Here is a 25,139-nt window from a genome sequence, read left to right on the forward strand (position 1 = left end):
TGTAGCGAAGAAACATTTTAAATGTAATAAAGGTCATATATTAACAAGCCCACAGCTAACATCATATTCATGGTGAAGAGCTGAAAACATTTTTTCTCAGACAGGAACAAATAAAAAATGCCCACTATCACCACTCCTATTCAACATAATATTAGAATACCTAGCCAGTAGCATTAAGCAAGAAAAAGAAAAGAAAGGGATCAAAAGTGGAAAGGAAGAAGTAAAAATGCCTCTGTTGGACGATAAAATATGCTGTATGAAGGAAATCCTAAAGTCTCCACCAAAAACCGCATGAAATTGTTAGAACTAATAAACAAATTCAGTAATGTTGTTGGCTGTGAAACAAAAATACCAAATTAGTTGCATGTGTATACACTAACAAGAAAATAGCAGACACAAAAAGAAATAAAACACTTCCATTTACGGCAGTACCAAAAACAATAAAATGTTAGGACTACATTTAAGCAAGGAGACAAAAACATCTGTACACCTAAAAATATGACATTTACAAAAACTGAAGAAGACACAAGTGAATAGAAACTTATCCCATGTTTCTGAATTGAAAGAATGAATACTGTACAAATGTTCACACTACCTAAAGCCATCTATAGTTTCATTTGAAACCCAATAAATTTTCAATGGCAATTTTCCTAGAAATAGAATAACAATCCTAAAAATTGTACAAAACAACAAAGGAACCTGAAAATAGCCAAAACAATTTTCAGCAAGATAAACAAAGCTGGTTGCAACTCACTTTCTGGTTTCAAACTATTATACAAAGTTATGGTAATCGAAATAGTGTGAAATTAGCATAAAAAAGACAATAGACCAATAGAATAGGACTGACAGCCCAGAAATAAACTCAGCCATGTCCAGTCAACTAACATTTGACAAGGACGACAAGAATAAACAATGGAGTAAAAATAGACTTTACACTGAGTGGTGTTGGAAAAACGGGATATCCACACAGAAAAGAATAAAATTGAACACCCATCTTAGACGATTCAAAAATTAACACAACATGAACAGAAATCACAACATGCCTAGAATTAAACAGAAAATTATCTCCAAGGCATTTGTCTCAGCAATGATTCTTTTGGGTATGATACCAAAAGTAGAAGGAACAAAAGGAAAATTCAACATGTGTGACAACATCAAATTTAAAAGCCTCTGCACAAAAAGAAACTTGAACAGAGTGAAGAGGCATTGAACAGGAGGCATAAGAATTCTCCTATGGAATGGGAGAAAAGATTTGCCAACAACATGCCTGCTACGGGACTAATGTCCAAACATAAAAGGATTCAATTAAAAAAAAGCTGAATAATCTAATTAAAACGTGGGCTGAACACCTTAGCTGATATACTACCTTCATAGGAGACCTACAAATGACCAAGAGACTCATGAACATTTGCTCAACATCTGTAATAGTAAGAGAAATGCAAAATAAAACCACAAAGAGATGTCAACTCACACATTTCCTAGTGGTTATTATGAAAAGGAAAAGACAGAAAAGTGTAGTCAAGCATGTAGAAAACTGGGAAAACTTACAGACTGTTGGTGGGAATATACCTTAGTACAACCACTACATAAAATAATTAGGATGTTCCTCAAAGTACTAAAAATAATACCACCATATAACCTAGCAATTCCATTTCTGAATATACATATTTGAAGGAAATGAAATCAGTTACTTTACTGAGATATTTGAACTCCCATGTTCACTGTATTAATATTTACCAAAATATGCAAGGCATAGACACTAACTGTTTATCAATGAATAAACGGATTAAGAACTGTATATATTACCACAATGGATATTAAACAGCCATATAAAGAAAATCCTGCAATTTGTGACCACATGAAATCAACTTGTGGGCATTATGCTTAGTGAAACATTCAGAGACATAAAGACAAACTGTGTGGTCCCACTTATTTATTAAATCTAAACGGCAGAGGTCATCAAAACAGAGAGTTGATATGTATTTAATAGGTGTGGGTTTGGGAAAAATAAGGAGATGAGAGTCAAAGAGTACAAATGTCCTGGTATAAAATATGTAGATTCTTGGGATCTAAGTTACAGCATAGTGACTTAGTTACCAACACTTTATTGCATATTTCAAGGTTACAAGGAAAGGAGATCTTAAATGTTCTTACAGCACACACAAAAAAATGGTAACTATGTGAGGTGATAGAAGTATTAACTAACATTATTATCACATTATTTCACAATATAGATGTAAGTCTAATCATCAAGCTGTGTACCTTATAATTACCAAGGTTATATGTCAATTATATCTCAATAATATTGGGGAAAATGTATTAAAGATAGGACCTAAATGTTTCAAAGCCTTTGAGTAAAGATAAGGAACAAACTTCTCAAGATTGGCCTTGGCAATAATTTCTTGACAATGACAGCAGGAGAGAAGGCAACAAAATCAAGATTTAAGTGAAGTGAAATTGACCTGAAACATTCCTACATAATAAAGGAAACAATCAACAGAATTAACAGGCAATCTATAGAATAGTATAAAATATTTACAAACACGTACCTTAGAAGTGGCTAATATCCAACATACATAAGGAAAGTGCAAAACCTCAGTAGTGGGATATCACCTCATATCTGTTAGATTGGCTATTATCAAAAAAGAGAAGACAGCAGGCATGACAAAAGGGAAACACCTTACACTCTTGTTGGGAATGCTGTTTGGTGTAGCCACTCTAGAAAAGAGTTTGGAGGTTTCTCATAAAACCAAAAATTAGAACTACCAAATCATCCAGAACAAAATCTTTGGTTATTTATAAAATGGAAGGAAAAATGCCGACTCTAAAAAACAACTGAATACCATGTACACTGCACCATCATTCTCAAATGCCATACCAGGAAAACTACACACTTAGCCTGAATAGATGGATAAAGGAAAGGTGCCCCAGCAAGTTATTTTGTGTGGCAGGAAATAAAAGTGGCACAATAAAAATATATTCAGGCATACTAGTAATAAAATGGTGCCTTTGTAACAAAATGGGTGCACCTTAAGGGCACTATGTTAAGTCAACATCTCTAATAGTAAGAGATGTTGAGAAGAAGTATGATGAAAGAAGAAGTAAGAAGTACTTAAGAAGTAAATCAGACAAATAAAAACAAAAATGGTGTAATCTCACTTATAGGAAAAAAAAATTAATCTTCGTTGCAGGTTTTTCTCCTTCATCACTTTAAATATATCCTGCCAGTCCCTTCTGGCTTGGAGAATTTAACAACTGTCCTTCACAATCTCTTCCAAAATATAGCAGAGGGAGGAACACTCCAAAACTAATTCTATGGCGCCACAATCACCCTGATACCAAAACCAGGCAAAGATATAATAAAAAAAAGGAAAACTACAGGCCAATATCACTGATGAATATAGATGCAAAAATCCTCAACAAAATGGTAGCAAACAGAAGCCAACAGCACATTAAAAGGATAATACACCATGATCAAGTGGAGTTTATTCCAAGAATACAAGGATTCTTCAATATATGCAAATCAATCAACGTGATACTTCATATTAACCAATTGAAGGAGAAAAACAATATGATCATCTCAATGGATGCAGGGAAATTTTCGAAAAAATTCAAACCCAATATATGATAAAAACCCTCCACATAGTAAGCATAGAGGGGAGTTTCCTCAACATAATAAAGGCCATATATGACAAACCCACAACAAACATCATCCTCAATGGTGAAAAACCGAAAGTATTTTCATTAAGATCAGGAACAAGAGAAGGTTGTCCACCCTCACAGCTCTTTCTCCACATAGATTTGGGAGTTTCAGACACAGCAATCAGAGAAGAAAAGGAAATAAAAGGAATCCAAATCAGAAAAGAAGAAGTAAAGCTGTCACTCTTTGCAGATGACTTGATACTACACATAGAGTATCCTAAGGATGCTACCAGAAGATGAATAGAGCTAACCGATAAATTTGGTAAAGTAGCACAATACAAAATTAATGCACAGAAATCTCTGGGATACCAATAGGTTAATGATGGAAAATCTGAAAGAGAAATTAAGGAAACACTCTCATTTACCATTGCAACAAATAGAATAGAAAGAAACATACCCAGGTAGACAAAAGACCTGTATGCAGAAACCTATAAGATGCTGATGAAAGAAATGAAGGAGGATACAAAGAGATGGAGATATATACCATGTTCTTGGGTTTGAAGAATCAACATAGTGAAAATGACTGTATGACATAACGCAATCTACAGAGTCAATGCAATCCCTATCAAAATACCAATGGCATTTTCGAGGGAACAGGAAGAAAAAAATTCAGTGTGTATGGAAAAAAAAAAAAAACATGCCGAATAGCCAAAACAATCTTTAGAAAGAAAAACAGCTGGATGAATCGGGCTCCTGGACTTCAGACTATACTAAAAGCTACAGTAATAAAGACAGTATGGTACTGGCACATAAACAGAAATATAGATCAATGGAGCACGGTAGAAAGCCCAGGGGTAAACCCACAGATATATGGTCACCTTATTTTTGATAAAGGAGGGAAGAATATACAATGGAAATAAGACATCCTCTTCAACAAGTGGTGCTGGGAAAACTGAATGGCTACATGTACAAGAATGAAATTAGAACACTCCCTAACGCCATACACAAAAATAAACACAAATCGATTAAAGGACTAAATGTAAGGTGAGACACTATCAAACACTTAGAGGAAAACATAGGCAGAACACTCTATGACATAAATAACAGCAAGATTCTTTTTGACCCACTTCCTAGAAAAATGGAAATAAAAACAAAATTAAAGTAATGGGACATAGTGAAACAAAAATTTTTCACAGGAAAGGAAACTATAAACAACACGAAACGACAACCCTCAGAATGGGAGAAAATATTTGCAAATGAAGCAACTGAAATAGGATTAATCTCCAAAATTTACCAACAGCTCATGCAGCTGTAAACCAAAACACACAAACCATCCAAAAATGGGCAGAAGACCTAAATAGACATTTCTCCAAAGATGATACCCAGATTGCAATAAAACACATGAAAGTTTGCTCAACCTTTCATGTTGAGCATGAATCATTATAGAAATATAAATCAAATCTACAATGAGGTATTACCTCACACTAGTCAGATGAGCTGTCATCAAAAAATCAATATACTATACATTCTTGAGAGAGTGTAGGGAATAGGAAACCCTCCAGCACTGTTAATGGGAATGTAAATTGTTACAGTCACTATAGAGAACAGTATGGTGGTCATTAAGAAACTAAAAGTAGAACTAATATGTGACCCCACAATCCCACAACTGTGCATATACCCTGAGAAAACCATAATTCAAAAAGAGTCATGGACCACACAGTTCATTACAGGTGTAATTACAATAGCCAGGACAGGGAAAAAGCTAAGTGTCAATCGACACATGAATGAATAAAGAAGGTGTGGCATATATATACAATGGAATATTACTCAGAGATAAAGAGAAATTAAATTGAGCTATTTGCAGTTAGGTGGATAGACTTAGAGTGTGTCATACAGTGTGAAGTAAGAAAGAGAAAAAGAAAAAACACTTTGCTAACACATATATATGGAATCTAAAAAAAAGTTTCTGATGAAGGTAGGAGCAGCACAGGAAAAAAGATGCAGATGTAGAGAATCGACTTGAGAACATGGGGAGTGGAAAGGGTAAGCTGGCACGAAGTGTGAGAGTGGTATGTACATATATACACTACGAAATGTAAAATAGATAGCTAGTGGAAAGCAGCTGCATAGCACAGGGAGATACGTTCAGTGCTTTGTGACCACCTAGCTTGGTGGGATAGGGAGGGTGGGAGGGAGATGCAAGAGGGAGTGGATATGGGAATATATGTATACCTATAGCTGATTCATTTTGTTATACAACAGAAACTAACACAACATTGTAAAATAATTAAATTACCATATAAATGATAAAAAAACACAATATGTTGTCTACAAGAGCAATTTTAACTTTAAGGACACACATAAGCTGAAGGTGAGGGAATAGAAACTGATAGTCCAAACAGTTTCCAAACAAGAGCAGGACTGGCTCCCCCAATCTCAGGTAATACAGACTTTCAGTCAAAATAGTTCACAATTGATAAAGAAGATCAGTATACAATGATAATAGATGCATTTATCAAGAGATTATAATAATTGTAAATATATATGTACTGAACGTTGCAGGATTAAACAAATATATAAATTACCCATCAACAGATCTGATAGGAGAAATCAACAGTAAAACTAATAATGGTAAGGGACTATATTCTCTCACTTTATACCTTAGGATATTGATAAAGACACTGAATGTACCCAATAAAATTATATAGAAGTTCCATCCAACAGAATCAGATTCCACATTATTCTTAAGTTCAGATAGAGCATTCCCTAGGATAGATGCTGTTGTGGAATATAAAGCAAGCGTTAACAAATTTAAGAAGATCAAAAGCACATTAAGCAACATTTTTGATCATAATGTTATGAAGATAGAAATCAATAACAATAGAAAAAGTGAAAAAAAAACCTAATATGTAGAATTATACAGCACACACTGGAAAAACCTATGGGTCAGGAAAGAACTCAAAAGGGAAACTTGAAACTACCTTCAGATAAACAAAAATTACAATATACCCAAACTTTGGGAATGTAGAAAAATCAGTCTAAAGAAGGAATTATTTTTAGCAATCATAAATTCTTATATTAAGAGAAAGGAATGATTTAAATAAACAACTTAAACTTATGCCTGAAGGATTAGGAAAAATGAACAAATTAAGCACGAGGAATAAAAGGAAAAAGTTTGAAAGATTCAAATGGAAATGAATAAAATGAATATCAGATAATTAGGAGAAAATGAATCCAAGTGATGGCATTTGGAAAGGATAATAAAATTGACAAGCTTTAGCTAGACTAACAAAGAGCAAAAAAGAGCTTAATAAATAAAACTTTAACTGAAAGAGGAGAAATTGCAACTGACATCATAGCACACAAATCATTATAAAGGATGATAAAAAACCGGGTCACACAAATGGATAAATCTCCAACAACTCCTATATAAAATGAAGCAAGACAATCATGAAGAAGCAAAAACAAACAAACAAACAAAAAATATCTTGATCATACAAATAATGACTTAGGAAATTGAAGCAGTATTCAAAACTCTCCCAACAAAGAGAAGCACAGGATCAGTTAGTTTCACTGGTGAATTCTACTGAACATTTAATGAAGATTTATTGCCCGTCCTTCCCAAACTCTCCCAAATCACTACAAAAGAGGAAACATTTCCAAACTCATTTTACATAACCAACATTTTCCTGAATAACAAAGCCAGATAAGGAAATAACAAGGGAAACACAAAACAAAAGAAAACAAAACAAACATACAAACAAACAAGTGAAAACCACAGAACATACAGGCTAATATCCTTTTACATATAGATGCAAAAATTCTCAACAAAATTCTAGCAAACCTAATTCAATAGCACAATAAAATGTTCAACGTGATAAGGTGGGATAATTCCTGGGGATGCAAGGGCAGTTAATGTTTTTAAATCAATAAATTTAATTTATGACACGAATAGCATGCAGAAGATATGTTTGAAAGAATTTTCTAAATTTTCTTGATTAAAGCTTTCAACTACCTGGGGAGAGAAGAAACATTTTAAATGTAATAAAGGTCATATATTATCAAGGTCCCAGCTAACATCATATTCATGGTGTAAAGCTGAAAATCTTTCCTCTAAGACAGGAACAAATAAAAAATGCCCACTCTCACCACCCCTATTCAACATAATACTAGAAACAATAGTCAGAACCTTTAGGCAAGCAAAAGAAATAAAAGGGATCAAAAGTGGAATGGAAGAATTAGAAATGTCTCTGTTTGAAGATGACATATTACGTATGCAGGAAATCCTAAAGACTCCACCAAAAACCCCGTGAAACTGTTAGAACTAATAAATGAATTCAGTAATGTTGTTGGATATGAAATAAAAATACAAAATTAGCTGCATTTCTATACACTAACTAGAAAATAGCTGACAGAAAAATAAAGAAAACACTTCCATTTACAGCAGCACCAAAAACAATAAAATCTTAGGAATACATTTAAGCAAGAAGACAAAAACATGTGTACACCTAAAAATATGATATTCACAAAAACTGAAGAAGAAACAAGTAAATAGAAAGCTATCCCATATTTCTAAATTGAAAGAATGTATACTGTTAAAATGGTCATGCTACCTCAAGCTGTCTATAGTTTCAATGGAATCCCAATCAACTTTTCAATGGCAATTTTCCTAGAATAGAATAACGGTCCTAAAAATTGTACAAAACAAGAAAGGACCCTGAAAATAGACAAAGCAATTTTCAGCAAGATAAACAAAGCTGGATGAAACTCACTTCGTGGTTTCAAACCATAATACAAAGTTACGGAAATCAAAATAGTGTGAGACTAGCATAAAAACAGACAATAGACCAATAGAATAGGACTGAGAGCACAGAAATAAACTCAGCCATGTCCAGTCAACTAACATTTGACAAGGATGACAAGAATAAATAATGGAGTAAAAATAGGCTTTACACTGAGTGGTGTTGGAAAAACTGGATATCCACATGGAAAACAATAAAATTGAACATGCATCTTAGACGATTCAAAAATTAACACAACATGAGCAGAAATCACAAAATCCCTAGAATTAAACAGAAAAAAAATCTCCAAGACATTTGTCTCAGCAATGATTCTTTTGGATATGATACCAAAAGTAGAAGGAACAAAAAGAAAATTCAACATGTGTGAAAACATTAAATTTAAAAGCCTCTGCACTAAAAGAAACTTGAACAGTGAAGAGGCACTGAACAGGAGACATAGGAATTGTCCTGTGAAATGGGAGAAAATATTTGCCAACAGCGTGCAAGCTACAGGAGAATGTAGAAACATAAACACTCTCAGTTAAAAAAAAGCGAAAAATCTAATTAAAACGTGGACTGAAGATGTTAGCAGATATATTCCCCCCACAGGAGACATACAAATGACCAAGCAACACATGAATATTGGCTCAATATCTGTAATAGTAAGAGAAATGCAAAATAAAACCACAATGAGATATCAACTCACACATTTCCTGGTGGTTTTTATGAAAAGGAAAAGAGAGAAAAGTGTAGTCAAGCATGTAAAACACAGGGAACACTTACAGACTTTTGGTGGGAATGTAACTTAGTACAACCACTATGGAAAATGATACGGATGTTCCTCAAAATACTAAAAATAATACCACCATATAACCTAGCAATTCCATTTCTGAATACACATATTTGAAGGAAATGAAATCAGTTAACTTACAGAGATATTTGCACTCCCATGTTCACTGTATAAATATTTATCTAAAATGTGCAAGGCATTGTCACTAACTGTTTATCAATGATAAAAAGGCTTAAGAAATGTATATGTTACCATAATGGGTATTATACAGTCATATAAAGAAATTCCCGCAATTTGTGACCACATGAAATCAACTTGCAGGCATTATGCTTAGTGAAACAATCAGACATTAAGACAAACTGTGTGGTCCCACTTATTTATGAAATCTAAATGGTGTGTTCATCACAAAGAGAGTTTATACATATTTAATAGGTGTGAGGTGGGGAGAAACAGGGAGATGATTGTCAAAGAGCACAAATTTCCTGTTATAAAATGTGTAAATTCTTGGGATCTAAATTAAAGGATAGTGACTTAGTTACCAATACTTTATTGCATGTTTAAAAGTTACTGGGAATGTATATCTTCAGTTTTCTTACAGCACACACACACAATTGGTAACTATGTGAGGTGATAGAAGTATTAACTAACATTATTATCATATTATTTCACAGCATAGATGTAAATCTCATCAACATGCTGTGTACCATAAATCTACCAACGTTATATGTCAATTATATCTCAAAAGTGTTGGGGAAATTGCTTTAAAGATAAGACCAAAAAGTTTCAAATCCATTGAGAAAAGATAAGGAACAAACTTCTCGAGATTGGCCTTGGCAATAATTCCTTGGCTATGACAGCAGTAGAGCAGGCAACAAAACCAAAGTTAAGTGAATTGAAATTGAACTGAAACATTCCTATATAATAAAGGAAACAATCAATAGAATTAAGAGGCAATCTACAGAATAGCATACAATATTAGAAACAAGTACCTGATAAGTGGTTAACGACGAACATATATTAGGAAAGTGCTAAACCTCTGTAGTGGATTATCACCTCATATCTATTAGATTGTCTAATATCAAAGAAGAGAAGATAGCAGGCATGACAAAAGGGAACCCTCCTACATTCTTGTTAGGAATGCTGAATGGTATAGCCACTCTAGAAACCAGTTTGAAAATTCCTCAAAAAGCTAAAAATTAGAACTACTAAATCATCCAGAAAAAAACTCTTTGGGTATTTTTATAAGGAAAGAAACACACAAAATCATAAAGACACCTGCATCCCATGTACACTGCACCATCATTCTCAAATGCCATAACAGGAAACAACAAACTTAGGCTAAATAGATGGGTAAAGAAAATGTGGCACAGAAAAGTATTTTGTGTGGCAGGAAAAAAATGTGTCACAATAAAAATATATTCAGGCATAGTAGAAGGAAAATGCTGCCTTTTGTAACAAAATGGCTGCACCTTGAGAGCACTATGTTAAATCAACATCTCTAATAGTAAGAGATTTTGAGAAGAAGTACGACGAAGAAAGAAGCACTTAAGAAGTAAGTCAGACATATGAAAACAAACATGGTGTGATCTCACATATTTAAAAAAAATATCTTCTTTGCAGGTTTTTCTCCTTCATCACTTAAGATGTCCTGCCAGTCCTTCCTGGCTTGGAGTGTTTAACACCTGTCCTTCTAAAACTCTTCCAAAATGTAGCAGAGGGAGGAAAAATCCAAAACGAATTCTATGGAGACACCATCACTAATACCAAAAGCAGACAAAATATCAAAAAAATAAATGAATAAATAAAACTGCAGGCCAATATTACTGATGAATATAGATACAAAAATTCTCAACAAAATAGTAGCAAACAGAATCCAACAGCACATTAAAAGGAAAATACACCATGATCAAGTGGGATTTATTCCAGGAATACAAGGATTCTCCAATATATGCAAAGCAACCAATGTCATACACCATATTAACAAATTGAAGTAGAAAACACATATGATCATCTCAATAGATGCAGAGAAAGCTTTCGAAAAAAATCAACACCAGTTTATGATAAAAACCCTCCACATAGTAGGCATAGAGGGAAGATTCCTGAACATAATAAAGGACTTATATGACAAACCCACAGCAAACATCGTCCTCAATGGTGAACAACTGAAAGTATTTTCACTAAGATCAGGAACAAGGCAAGGTTGCCCACCCTCTCAACTCTTATTCAACATAGTTTTGGATGTCTCAGCCACAGCAATCCGAGAAGACAAGGAAATAAAAGGAATCCAAATTGGAAAAGAAGAATTAAAGTTGTCACTCTTTTTCTTTTTAATTAACAATACAGCAGCTTTAATAGGGTAACAGTCCAGAGAAAAATGTTACATTAGGCACTTGACATCTCATTTAAATTTTTTTCTTAAAACTAAAAGGTTTCATTTTAACAGATAAATTTCAATGTACTTTCTAAAACTGATTGTTAATTAAAGCCTAAGCAATTATAAAGAAAATACACAATGATATTCAACCAGAGGTTAATTTTCTGGTCATACTGACATGTTAAAGTACTTTTCTTAAAATTTAATTTACCTGAGACTGAGTTCTCAGGTATCTTTTTGGTTAAAAATATTTGTTAAGATAGGTGATAATTGGACTATTTTTATATTGACAACTGAAATAAAGCTATAAACTGTCAGTCAGTGTTTAGGGACCCCGAACCAACTTGTCAAAAAAGTACATTTTATACCCATAATATCATCATTTTCACATGATTATCCTTTCAAGTTATCATAATCTGTTACTGGCTTCTTGTCTAAGAATTTACAGGCCTAAGGTGAGGCTGTCAGGTAAATGACTGGCATATACAAATCAAAGACTGTGTTCAGGACAAGAGAGCCACACCCAGTGCCTGATGGACAGGATTCACCCATTAACCCGTCACTTTGGAGTCTGCCTAACAGGAGCAAGTCCTCCGAGTTCTGACAGCCACATACAGACAAGAAAGGCTGCTGAAACTTATTTAATTAGACTTAGAGGTACTACTGCTGTTAGGAGTCTGTTTATAAAGATTTTTAATCATACGTTATAATTTTTTTTTCAGGTAAAAAACTTGGTTCCAACTGTTACAGGCATAAAAGTATTTCCCCTGGGATTTCCTTCACATCGAGAAGGTACCCATATATTTTTAAATAGTCTTCCTAACTTTGGGAAAACGTTGCCCTCCCTCCAACACCCCCCCCCACATGAACATAACCAAATCAGTTGTAATAAAGTACAGCACACAGAAATGACTGTTGGCCTCCTATGAGGACACTGAATACCATCCATCCCACAGGTTCACTCAACAATCTGCATGTGTTCCTGAGGAGAAATCCATCGAGTCCCTTTGCTGTTGTGACATCTCCAAAGTCAGCTTTTCCCGTATCAATCGTTCTGGACTTCACCCACCATGCTCATCTCATTTGGATTTCAATGCTTCCTCCCATTCAACAGCCGATTCAGAGTTCTTGGGAATTGCTGGAAATATTGATTGCATTTTACTTCGAAAGTCTTTTATACTGTGAACTCCTAAAGCCTTCCAGACTGCGAAGCTGATCACACCAACCCCACACCAGGCGTAAAGTGAGCCCCACCCCAGGGCTCGCAAGGCAAGGGAAGACCTGCTCTCCGGTAAGGCAGCCGTGGCCACACTTCCCTGCTAATGTTGGAGGGTCTCCTGCAGAGGCGGGGGGCTGTTGTGGCTCACCATAGGGACAAGGACACTGCCAGCAGAAGTTCTGGGAGGTACTCTAAAGTTGTCACTCTTTGCAGATGACCTGATACTACACAGAGAGAATCCTAAAGATGTTACCAGAAAATGCCTAGCGCTAATCAATGATTTTGGGAAAGTAGCAGGATACAACTTTAATGCACAGAAATCTCTGGGATTCCTATAGGCTAATGATGAAAAATCTGAAAGAGAAATTAAGGAAACACTCTCATTTACCATTGCAACAAATAGAATAGGAACGAATATACCAAGGTAGACAGAAGACCTGTATGCAGAAACCTATAAGACGCTGATGAAAGAAATGAAAGAGGATACAAAAGATGGAGAGATATATTATGTTCTTGGGTTGTAGGAATCAACATAGTGAAAATGACTATATGACCTAACGCAATCTACAGAGTCAATGCAATCATTATCAAATTACCAATGGCATATTCCAGGGAACTAGGAGAAAAAATTACACAGTGTGTATGGAAACAAAAAAAGACACTAAATACCAAAAGAACTCTTGAGAAAGAAAAACGCAGCTGGATGAATCAGGCTCCAGGACTTCAGACTATACTACAAATCTACAATAATCAAGATAGTACGATACTGGCACAAAAACCGAAATATAGATCAACGGAACAGGATAGAAAGCCCAGAGGTAAACCCATGCACATATGGTCACCTACTTTTTGATAAAGGTTGCAAGAATATACAATGGAGATAAGACATCCTATTCAACAAGTAGTGCTGGGAAAACTGAAAAGCTACATGTACAAGAATGAAATCAGAACACTCCCTAACACCATACACAAAAATAAACACAAATGGATTAGAGTCCTAAAAGTAAGTTTCCACACTATCATACACTTAGAGGAACACATAGGCAGAACACTCTATGACATAAATCACGGCAAGATTCTTTGTGACCCACTTCCTAAAGAAATGGAAATAAAAACAAAATTAAACAAATGGGAACTAATGAAACTTAAAACATTTTTCACAACAAAGGGAACCACAAACAAGACCAAATGACAACCCTCAGAATCAGAAAATATTTGCAAATGAAGCAACTGACAAACGATTAATCTTCAAAATTTACCAGCAGCTCATGCAGCTCTAAACCAAAAAATACAAACAACAATCCAAAAGTGGGCAGAAGACCTAAATAGACATTTCTCCAAAGATGATACACAGATTGCAATAAAACACATAGAAGGTTGCTCAATATCATGAATCATTAAAGAAATATAAATCAAACTACAATGAGGTGTCACCTCACACTAGTCAGAATAGCCATCAACTTCAAAATTCTACAAACTCTAAATTCTGGAGTGGTGTATGGAAAACAGTACCCTCTTGCACTGTTAGTGGGAATGTAAATTGTTACAGCCACTATGGTGAACAATATGGAGGTCATTAAGAACCTAAAACTTGAACTAATATATGACCCCGCAATCCCGCTTCTTTGTATATACCCTGAGAAAAGCATAATTCCAAAAGGGTCATAGACCACAAAGTTCATTACAGGTGTAATTACAATAGCCAGGACAGGTAAACACCTAAGTATCAATTGACAGAAGAATGGATAAAGAAGGTGTGTCATATATATACAATGGAATATCACTGAGCCATAAATAGAAATAAAAATTGAGCTATTTGCAGTTAGGTGGATAGACTTAGAGTCTGTCATACTGTGTGAAATGAGTCAGAAAGAAACAAAAGACAAACTTTTTGCTAATATATATATATATATATAGGGAATTAAAAAACATTCTGATGAATGTAGGTGTAGGACAGCAATAAAGATGTTGATATAGAGAATTGACTTGAGAATATAGTGAGTGGAAAGGGTAAGCTGGCATGAAGTTAGAGAGTCGTCTGTACATATATACACTACGAAATGTAAAATAGATAGCTAGTGGAAAGCAGCTGCATAGCACAGGGAGATACGTTCAGTGCTTTGTGACCACCTAGCTTGGTGGGATAGGGAGGGTGGGAGGGAGATGCAAGAGGGAGTGGATATGGGAATATACCTATAGCTGATTCACTTTACTATACAGCAGAAACTAACACAACAGTGTAAAACAATTATATTGCCATATAAATGATAAAAAAACAATATGCTGTCTAAAAGAACCATTTTATCATTAAGGACACACATAAGCTGAAGGTGAGGGAATAGAAATTGATAGTCCAAACAGTTTCCAAACAAGTGCAGGACTTGATCTCCCAATCTCAGGTAATACAGACTTTCAGTCAAAGTAGGTCACAAGTGATAAATAAGGTCAGTATACAATGATAATGGATCAATTTATCAAGATAAAATAATAATTGTAAATATATAGGTACTGAACGTTGCGGGATTAAACAAATATTTAAATCAACCATTAAGAGATCTGATAGAGGGCTTCCCTGGTGGCGCAGTGCTTGAGAGTCCACCTGCCGTGCAGGGGGCATGCCTTCATGCCCCGGTCTGGGAAGAACCCACATGCCGTGGAGCGGCTGGGCCCGTGAGCCATGGCCGCTGAGCCTGCACGTCCGGAGCCTGTGCTTTGCAGCGGGAGATGCCACAAGAGTGAGAGACCCGTATACCCACACCCGCCCACAAAAAAAAAAAAAAAAAAAAAGATCTGAGAGGATAAATCAACAATAAAACAAATAATAGTAAGTGACTGTATTATCCCACTTTCTACCTTAGAAAATTAATAAAGAAACAGAATGTACCTAATAAACTTATAGAAAACTTCCATTCAACAGTACCAAAATTCATATTCTGCTTAAGTGCTGAAGGAGCATTTCCCAGAATGGACACTGTCTTGAAACATAAAGCAAGCGTTAACAAATTTAAGAAGATCAGAGTCACATTAAGCATCTTTTTTGATCATAATGTTATGAAGCTAGAAATCAATAACAAGAGAAAAAGAAAAATCCCTTATATGTAAACTTATACAACACACACTGGAAATATATATGGGTCAAGGAAGAAGTCAAAAGGGAAATCTGAAACTACCTTCAGATAAACGAAAATGACAACATACCAAAACGTTTGGAATATAGAAAAATCAGTCAATGGATGAATTAATTTTAGCAATCATAGATTCTTCTAAAAGAGAAAAGAATAATCTAAAATAAACCACTTGTGCATATGCATGAAGGACTAGGAAAAATGAACAAATTAAGCACCAGGAATAAAAGGAAAAAAATAAGAAAGATTCAAATGGAAATGAATAAAACAAATATCAGATAATTAGGAAAAACTGAATCCAAGTGTTGGAATTTGGAAAGGATCATAAAATTGACAAGATTTAGCAAGACTAACGAAGAGAAAAAAAGAGCTTAATAAATAAAACTTTAACTGAAAGAGGAGAAATTGCAGCTGACACCATAGCATACAAATAGTTATAAAGAATGCTAAAAAACTGGGTTACAAAAATGGATAAATCTCCAAAAACTCCTATATAAAACATAGCAAGACAATCATGAAGAAGCAAAAAACAAACAAACAAAAAATATCTTGATCATACAAATACTGACTTAGGAAATTGAAGCACTATTCAAAACTCTCCCAACAAAGAGAAGCCCAGGATCAGTTAGTTTCACTGGTGAATTCTACTGAACATTTAATGAAGATTTATTGCCAGTCCTTCCCAAACTCTCCCAAATAACTACAAAAGAGGAAACATTTCCAAACTCATTTTATAAAACCAGGATTTTCTTGATTAACAGAGCCACATAAGGAAATAGAAGGGAACACAAAACAAAACAAAACAAAACAAAAAGCACAGAACTTACAAGCTAATATCCTTGTACATATAGATGCAAAAATTCTCAACAAAATTCTAGCAAACCAAATTCAAAAACACACTAAAATGTTCAACATGCTAAGGTGAAATAATTCCTGGTGATGCAAGGGCAGTTAACATTTTTAAATCAAAAATTTTAATTTACGACACGAATAGCATGCAGAAGAAATGTTTGAAAGAATTTTCTAAATTTTCTTGATTAAAGCTTTCAACTACCTGGGGAGAGAAGAAACATTTTAAATGTAATAAAGATCATATATTATCAAGCCCACAGCTAACATCATATTCAAGATGAAAAGCGGAAAACTTTTCCTCTAAGACAGGAACAAATAAAAAATGCTCACTATCACCACTTCTCTTCAACATAATAGTAGAATCCCTAGCCAGAACCATTAGGCACGGAAAAGAAATGAAAGGGATCCAAAGTGGAAAGGAAGAATTTAAAATGTCTTGGTTTGAAGATGACATATTCTGTATGCAGGAAATCCTAAAGACTCCACCAAAACCCCATGAAACTGTTAGAACTAATACATGAAATCAGTAATTTTGTTGGATTTGAAATAAGAATACAAAATTAGTTGCATTTCTATACACTAACAAGAAAATACCTGAGAGAAAAAAAAAAAAACACTTACATTTACCGCAGCACCTAAAACAATAAAATGTTAGGAATACATTTAAGCAAGGAGACAAAACCATCTGTACACCTAAAAATATAACATTTACAAAAACTGAAGAAGATATATGTAAATAGAAAAGTATCCCATATTTCTAAATTGAAAGAATTAATACTGTTAAAATGTTCACGCTACCTCAAGCTATCTACAGTTTCAATGGAATCCCAATCAACATTTCAATGACAATTTTCCCAGAAATAGAATAATAATCCTAAAAATTGTACGAAACAACAAAGGACACTGAAAATAGACAAGGCAATTTTCAGCAAGATAAACAAAGCTGGGTGCAACTCACTTCCTGGTTTCAAACTATTATACAAAGTTACGGTAACCAAAATAATGTGAAATTAGAATAAAAACAGACAAAATACCAATAGAATAGGACTGAGAGCCCAGAAATAAACTCAGCCATGTCCAGTCAACTAACACATGACAAAGAAGACAAGAATAAACAATGGAGTAAAAATAGACTTTACACTAAGTAGTGTTGGAAAAGCTGAATATCCACATGGAAAAGAATAAAATTGAACACCCATCTTAGATGACTCAAAAATTAACACAACGTGAACAGAAATCACAAAATCCTTAGAATTAAACAGAAAAAAATCTCCAAGGCATTTGTGTCAGCAATGATTCTTTTGGATATGATACCAAAAGAAGAAGGAACAAAAAGAAAATTCAACATGTGTGAAAACATCAAATTTAAAAGCCTCTGCACAAAAAGAAACTTGAACAGAGTGAAGAGGCAAAGGAACAGGAGGCATAAGAATTCTCCTATGGAATGGGAGAAAATATTTGCCAACAACATGCCAGCTACAGGACTAATGTTGAAACATAAAAAAGACTTAGTTTTTTTTAGAAAAGTTGAATAATCTAATTAAAAGGTGGGCTGAAGATCTTAGCAGATATATTCCCCCATAGGAGACTTACAAATGACCAACTGACACATGAACATTTGCTCAACCTCTTTAATAGTAAGAGAAATGCAAAATAAAACCACAATGAGATAGCAACTCACGCATTTCATAGTGGTTATTATGAAAAAGAAAAGACATAAAAGTGTAGTCAAGCATGTAGAAAACAGGGAACACTTACAGACTTTTGGTGGTAGTGTAACTTAGTACAACCACTATGGAAAATAATATGGATGTTCCTCAAAATTCTAAAAATAATACCACCATATAACCTAGCAATTCCATTTCTGAATATACATAATTGAAAGAAATGAAATCAGTTAACTTACAGAGATATTTGCACTCCCATGTTCACTGTGTAAATATTTATCTAAAATATGCCAGGCATAGTCACTAACCGTTTATCAATGATTAAATGGATTAAGAAATGTATATATTACGACAGTGGATATTATACAGTCATATAATGAAATTCCTGCAATTTGTGACCACATATAATCAACTTGCAGGCATTATTCTTAGTGAAACAATCAGAGACATAAAGGCAAACTGTGTGATCCCACTTATTTATGAAATCTAAATGGCTGAGGTCTTCAAAAAAAAGAGTGTATATGTATTTAATAGGTGTGAGGTTCGGAGAAATAGGGAGATGATAGTCAGAGAGCATAAATTTCATGTTATAAAATGTGTAACTTCTTGGGATCTAAATTACAGGATAGTGAGTTAGTTACCAATACGTTATTGCATGTTTAAAAGTTACTCGGAAAGTAGATCTTAAATGTTCTTACAGCACACACACAAATTTGGTAACCATGTGAGGTGATAGAAGTATTAACTAACATTATTATCACATTATTTCACAGCATAGATGTAAATCTAACCATCATGCTGTGTACCTTAAAACTGCCAACGTTATATGTCAATTGTATCTCAGAAATGTTGGGGAAATTGCTTTAAAGATAAGACCTAAATGTTTCAAATCCATTGAGAAAAGATAAGGAACAAACTTCTCAAGATTGGCCTTGGCAATAATTCCTTGGCTATGACAGCAGTAGAGCAGGCAACAAAATCAAAAGTTAAGTGAAGTGAAATTGAACTGAAACATTCCTATATAATAAAGGAAACAATCAATAGAATTAACAGGCAATCTACAGAATTGCAGAAAATATTAGAAACACATACGAAATAAGCAGCTAATAACAAACATATATTAGGAAAGTGCAAAACCTCTGTAGTGGAATATCACCTCATATCTATTAGATTGTCTATTATAAAAAAAAAGAGAAGATAGCAGGCATGACAAAAGGGAACCCTCCTACATTCTTGTTAGGAATGCTGACTGGTATAGCCGCTCTAGAAACCAGTTTGAAGATTCCTCAAAAAGCTAAAAATGTAGAACTACTAAATCATCCAGAAAAAATCTTTGGATATTTTTATAGAGGAAGGAAAATCACCGAGTCATAAAGATACCTGCATCCCATGTACACTGCACCATCATTCTCAAATGCCATAACAGGAAAACAACACACTTAGGCGGAATAGATGGAAAAAGAAAATGTGGCACAGAAAAGTATTTTGTGTGGCAGGAAAAAAAATGTGTCACAATAAAAATATATTCAGGCATAGTAGAAGGAAAATGCTGCCTTTTGTAACAAAATGGGTGCACCTTGAGGGCACTATGTTAAGTCAACATCTCTAATAGTAAGAGATGTTGAGCAGAAGTACGATGAAGTGAGAAGTACTTAAGAAGTAAGTCAGGCATATAAAAACAAACATGGTGTGATCTCACATATTTCAAAAAAAATTAATCTTAGTTGCAGGTTTTTCTCCTTCATCACTTAAGATGTCCTGCCAGTCCTTTCTGGCTTAAAGAGTTTAACATCTGTCTTTCTCAAACTCTTCCAAAATATGGCAGAGGGAGGAAAAGTCCAAAACTAATTCTATGGAGACACTATCACTGATACCACAACCAGACAAAGATATCACAAAAAAAGAAAACTGCAGGACAATATCACTGATGAATATAGATGCAAAAATCCTCAACAAAATAGTAGCAAACAGAAGCCAACAGCACATTAAAAGGAAAATACACCATGATCAAGTGGGGTTTATTGCAGGAATAAAAGGATTCTTCAATATATGCAAATCAATCAATGTGATACACCATATTAAAAAATTGAAAGAGAAAACACATGTGATCATCTCAATAGAAGCAGAGAAAGCTTTTGAAAAAATTCAACACCAGGTTATGATAAAAACCCTCCACACAGTAGACATCGAAGGAAGATTCCACAACATAATAAAGGCCATATATTGCCAGAGTCCAGCTCTAGTGAGTCTCGGGATACCCGAGGGATGGATAGCGTCAGCAAAGGAAATAATTCTATTACACTTCTTAAAGTATCAGCATTGCATGTTTCTCTTTCTCATGTCTTTATTCTCCATTCTTCCTCTATTGTTTACAATCACAGGTTTATATATCGTAGTTGATTACATTACCAGGTACGTGGCCAAACAATCTTAGCACAATCAAACCTGAAAATATTCTATAAAGATTTTTTAAAACAAACATCCCCTAGTTTCTAGATGTCCTATTAAAATATTTCCCCAAGTTCCCATTAATCACAGGTTGTTTCTTAGTAACCAAGCCAAGCAGTTCTATGATTATTTCAATTGTAAAATTTGGAGCTACTTGTTCCTATTTTTCTTCTTGCATGTGCATCCTTTTACAATGGTTCCAGGAAAATATTTACAATGTACCTGCATGCTCTTTCTCGTTGTTTCCTTCAACTGAGACAGCGTTTTCTCCCTATCCGGGCAACGAATTCTGCTCTAGTCATTTGTTTTTCTATAATTAATTTTCCTTTATAATAGAACCATAAATTTCCTATGTCATCATCAGGAACTCCAGCCCATGGCCGTAACTCCATACTAGAGGGTGTTTTTAACAAAAACATCCCCTTAGCTCCAGGCTCTTAATTCTTTACCATTTACACAGGGCTTTAGTGGGTACTTCCCATCCTATGATAGTTTCAGGAGGGGGAGTCCTAGAGGAATTTTTTTTCACCTGGAGCAACATCCCCCCAAAATTGCCCCTGTATGTAAAGTTATTATCATAAAACATAACAACGGAGCTGTAGTCCACCTTACTGACACGGCACTGCCTTGTAGTGCCTTCCGTTGCTCATGACTTTGTCATGGTGCAATGCCTCCAGGATGGCTTCCGACATCTCCCCCTTTTTTATTTTTTAAAAGTGCAGTATGTAGCTCCACGGAAAGTTGTTTGATGCTTTTAATAATTATTCTAATGAGGACTGGAAGTAAAAATATCAGAATTAGTACAACAACTGCCATGATTCCTCCATTAATGAGCATTGAGAATAAGGTTTTATGTGACACAAGTGACTTAATACTTTCAAAAAATTTCTGAGCAGACTGTGCCGGAGATAAACCTAAGTTTGTATTTCCTATGTCATGAATATCTTGATGTAATTTAGTAGGGTCTAAACTAGCATCTGTTTGGTTCCAAACTCCCATAATATGAGTACGAATTTATTCCCAAGAATATAATGATTCATTCACTTTTAGAGGAGTAACACAAATCCATCTATATTTTTTATGACACCTCAAAGCTAATCTTACTTTGAGCGCTGTTAATTCATGCCCTATGTGTAAAATTGCTTCTTCTAAGGCATCCACCTTTGCTTCTAACTTTCTGTCTATAACTTCCTGAGTAGCCAGAGCTAAAGATACATTTTTGAAAGCTCATTTACGTGTTGAGCTGTATGTACATGTTGAGCTAAGGAACTTATTGAAAGAGAAAGTGATGCTATTACAGCTATAAATGTAGATATTGCTAGAATTAAAGCTGCAACAAGTCTCTTTGAATGTAATAAAAGTTCAGTTTCATGCAAAACATGTAAGCCATAATCATCATACAAGGCAGATGATAATTTTAAGGCAACATAATGTATGGAGGTCGTTTAAGAATCATTAAAACTTGTACATTCATAGAGGGATTTATACAACTTGTCGAAATACAATCATAGCAATGTGTCCAAAAAGTAGAATCAGAAGTATTATAATAAATATTTAGATCCACATATTTTGGGGCTACCAAGAATACATGAGGTGCAGACACACAAGCCTGCATAGAATAAATACCCATATTTTTAGGTCTATGAAGAATAACTGGTGGTGGTGCAGCAATAGCTTTCCAAAGCTGGGTCTGTGCATAATACATACTCTCTTGAGCCATAGTTAGTATAGGAGGCACACATCCTCCAGTGTGCCATCTATAAACAAGCATAGAAGCAGGAATGAGTGTATTATTCCAATCATAATGTGCATGATGTTGTAAATAAGATCTATAATCCTTTCATGGATCAGGATTACTCCAATCATGCACATTTTTGTGGTATCCTCTATGGGAATATCAATTCTTGAAGAATATATACAATAATTCCATGTAGGAAATCTTGTATTGGTATCTACAGCGTCCCAGTTACTATCCAATTGGTCTTCCGGAGATTGTAATATAGATGATTGTACTCCTGTATGGATACCATAAGGAGGATTACAAGGAAGAAATTTTAAAGATGAGAGGAAGGTTGATTATATGTTGGATCTTCTCCAGGTGCTAGGTAAATCAAAGACCAAAGAAGTCTCTTATTAGATTGACTCAAAGGAGAAGCAGTAAGCTGTCCTTTAAGAAAAACCGGTATACATCCATCCTTACGAGAGGCTACAGAGTTATTAATTGATGGAAATATAAAACATATAGTATGGAACCCTGATTTTCCATGAAATGTAAAATTATTATTTGTTTTAAATTTATTATATGGATAGGAGCTTATGGCTCCTCCCATTAACCTGGGCATAGTAGTAGACACTGGTATACCCTCATTATCCCAGGCTACAGTTTGTAAAATCGGTGGATCAGGGAGATATGTCCAATAAGATTTATCCAAAGCATTTCCCCTAGTTACCTGGCAGGCCAATATAGCAAGCATAGCAACAACAAGATTTCCAGGTGTTAAGGTAGCTCCCTGCTCTGTTACCACTTTATCGGCGTCATCAGCAAGCGTTTAATCTGACCCCACGTTGGTGGATTCGAAGTTCTTGTAGAGATGGCTTGTGTCTTGCGAGGTCTTGGGTGCGGACGCGGAAGACAAAGAATTGGTCTCTCTCCAATGGTGAGCTTTTGTATCTGCTGCAGCAGTGGTTCTTTAGCTGATGGTGATTCATTAGCTGACGTCTCCGGCTGTGGTGCCTTGTGCCTGACTGGGAAGTGGTAAGGCGGGGTCGGAGGGCCCGACATGACTGATGAGACGGTCAGGCACCCACAACGGCGAGTCAGCGTCCTGTGGAAATACACAAGCATACCCTCAGCCGCTGGTTAGAAAATATCAGGTCCTTTCCATTGACGAGTGAGCAGATCCTTCCATTTCACCCTATGTTTAGGTTTATTAATATCGGGATTCCAATGTCTCATCATGGCAGTATTACCTTGTGAATCAGTATTCAAATTATTTAATACAAATAGTGTGTGTTGAAGATGTGATGTGGAGAAGTGTATTTGAATTCCCCTTGCTGTAAATTTGTAATTTGAACTTTTAAAGTATGATGGGCTCTTTCCACTATTGCATGACCCTGAGGATTATAGGGGATTCCCATAGAATGGGAAATATTAAAGTTTTCACAAAAGTTTTTAAAAGCCTTAGAAATGTAGGCAGGAGCGTTATCAGTTTTTAGAGCTTTTGGAATGCCTAGAAAGGCAAAACAGAAAAATACGTGTTGCATAACATCCTTAAAAGCTTTCCCGGTTCTTGCTGAGGCAAGAATTACATGAGAATAGGTATCCACAGAACCATGTACATAAGATAGCTTTCCAAAAGTTGGCACATGAGTTACATCCATTTGCCATAACATATTAGGTAATAATCCTCTAGGGTTGACCCCCATGGGCAAACTGGATGAATAAGTTGGACAATGTGGACAATTTTTAATTATAGATCTGGCTGTCTCCCGGGGCAGTTGAAATTGATATCACAGAGCTACGGAATTTTGATGATGCAAATTATGTGAAGCTTGTGCCTCCTCAATACAAGGGAAAGCGACAATTCGTGTCAAAAGGTCAGCTTGGCGATTACCTTCACATATGATTCCAGGCAAGTTAGAATGTGACCTTACATGACTGACATAATAAGGTAAAGAACGTGCCCAAACTTGTTTTGTAAAGAAGCTCACAGTGATAGTGCCAATGGTGGCGGTGCCCACGGTGACACTGCCCATGGTGACAATGCCCATGATGACAGTGCACATGGAGACAGTGCCCACGGTGCCATTGCTTATGGTAACAGTGCTCACAGTGACAGTACCCATGGTAACAGTGACCACGGTGAGGGTCCTCATGGTGATAATGTCCATGGTGAGAGGTCTCATTGTGACAGTCCGCATTGTGCCAGTGCTCATGGTGACAGTGCCCATGGTGACAGTGACCATGGTGAGAGTACTCGCGGTGGTAGTGCTCACACTAATAGTGCTCATGGTGACAGTGCCGATGGTGACAGTGCTCACAGTGACAGTGCCCATGGTGATAGTGCCCATGGTGAGAGTCCGCCCATTGATAGTGCCCATGGTGGCAGTTCCCATTGTGAAAGTGCTCATGATGACATTGCCCATGTTGGTAGTTCCCATGGTGACAGTGCTCATGGTGATAGTGACCATGGTAACAGTGCACATGGTGGCTGTGCCCTTGGTGACAGTGCCCATGACAA

At 35.3% G+C, this 25,139-nt stretch overlaps 1 pseudogene across 1 annotated transcript in view; it reads right to left on the reverse strand.

The window, feature by feature from the left end:
- LOC308610602 (ubiquitin-like modifier-activating enzyme 1) overlaps positions 1–23,680 on the reverse strand; it is a 44,348-nt pseudogene extending 20,668 nt beyond the window's left edge. The window contains exon 1 of the transcript in view: positions 23,458–23,680. The product of the transcript in view is annotated as a ubiquitin-like modifier-activating enzyme 1 (transcript). The remainder of the gene's footprint in view (positions 1–23,457) is intronic.
- Between the last annotated feature and the right edge of the window lie 1,459 nt (positions 23,681–25,139).

This window comes from Mesoplodon bidens (assembly GCF_964165515.1).
Source record: "Mesoplodon bidens genome assembly, contig: HAP1_SCAFFOLD_610, whole genome shotgun sequence".
NCBI lineage: Eukaryota > Metazoa > Chordata > Mammalia > Artiodactyla > Ziphiidae > Mesoplodon > Mesoplodon bidens.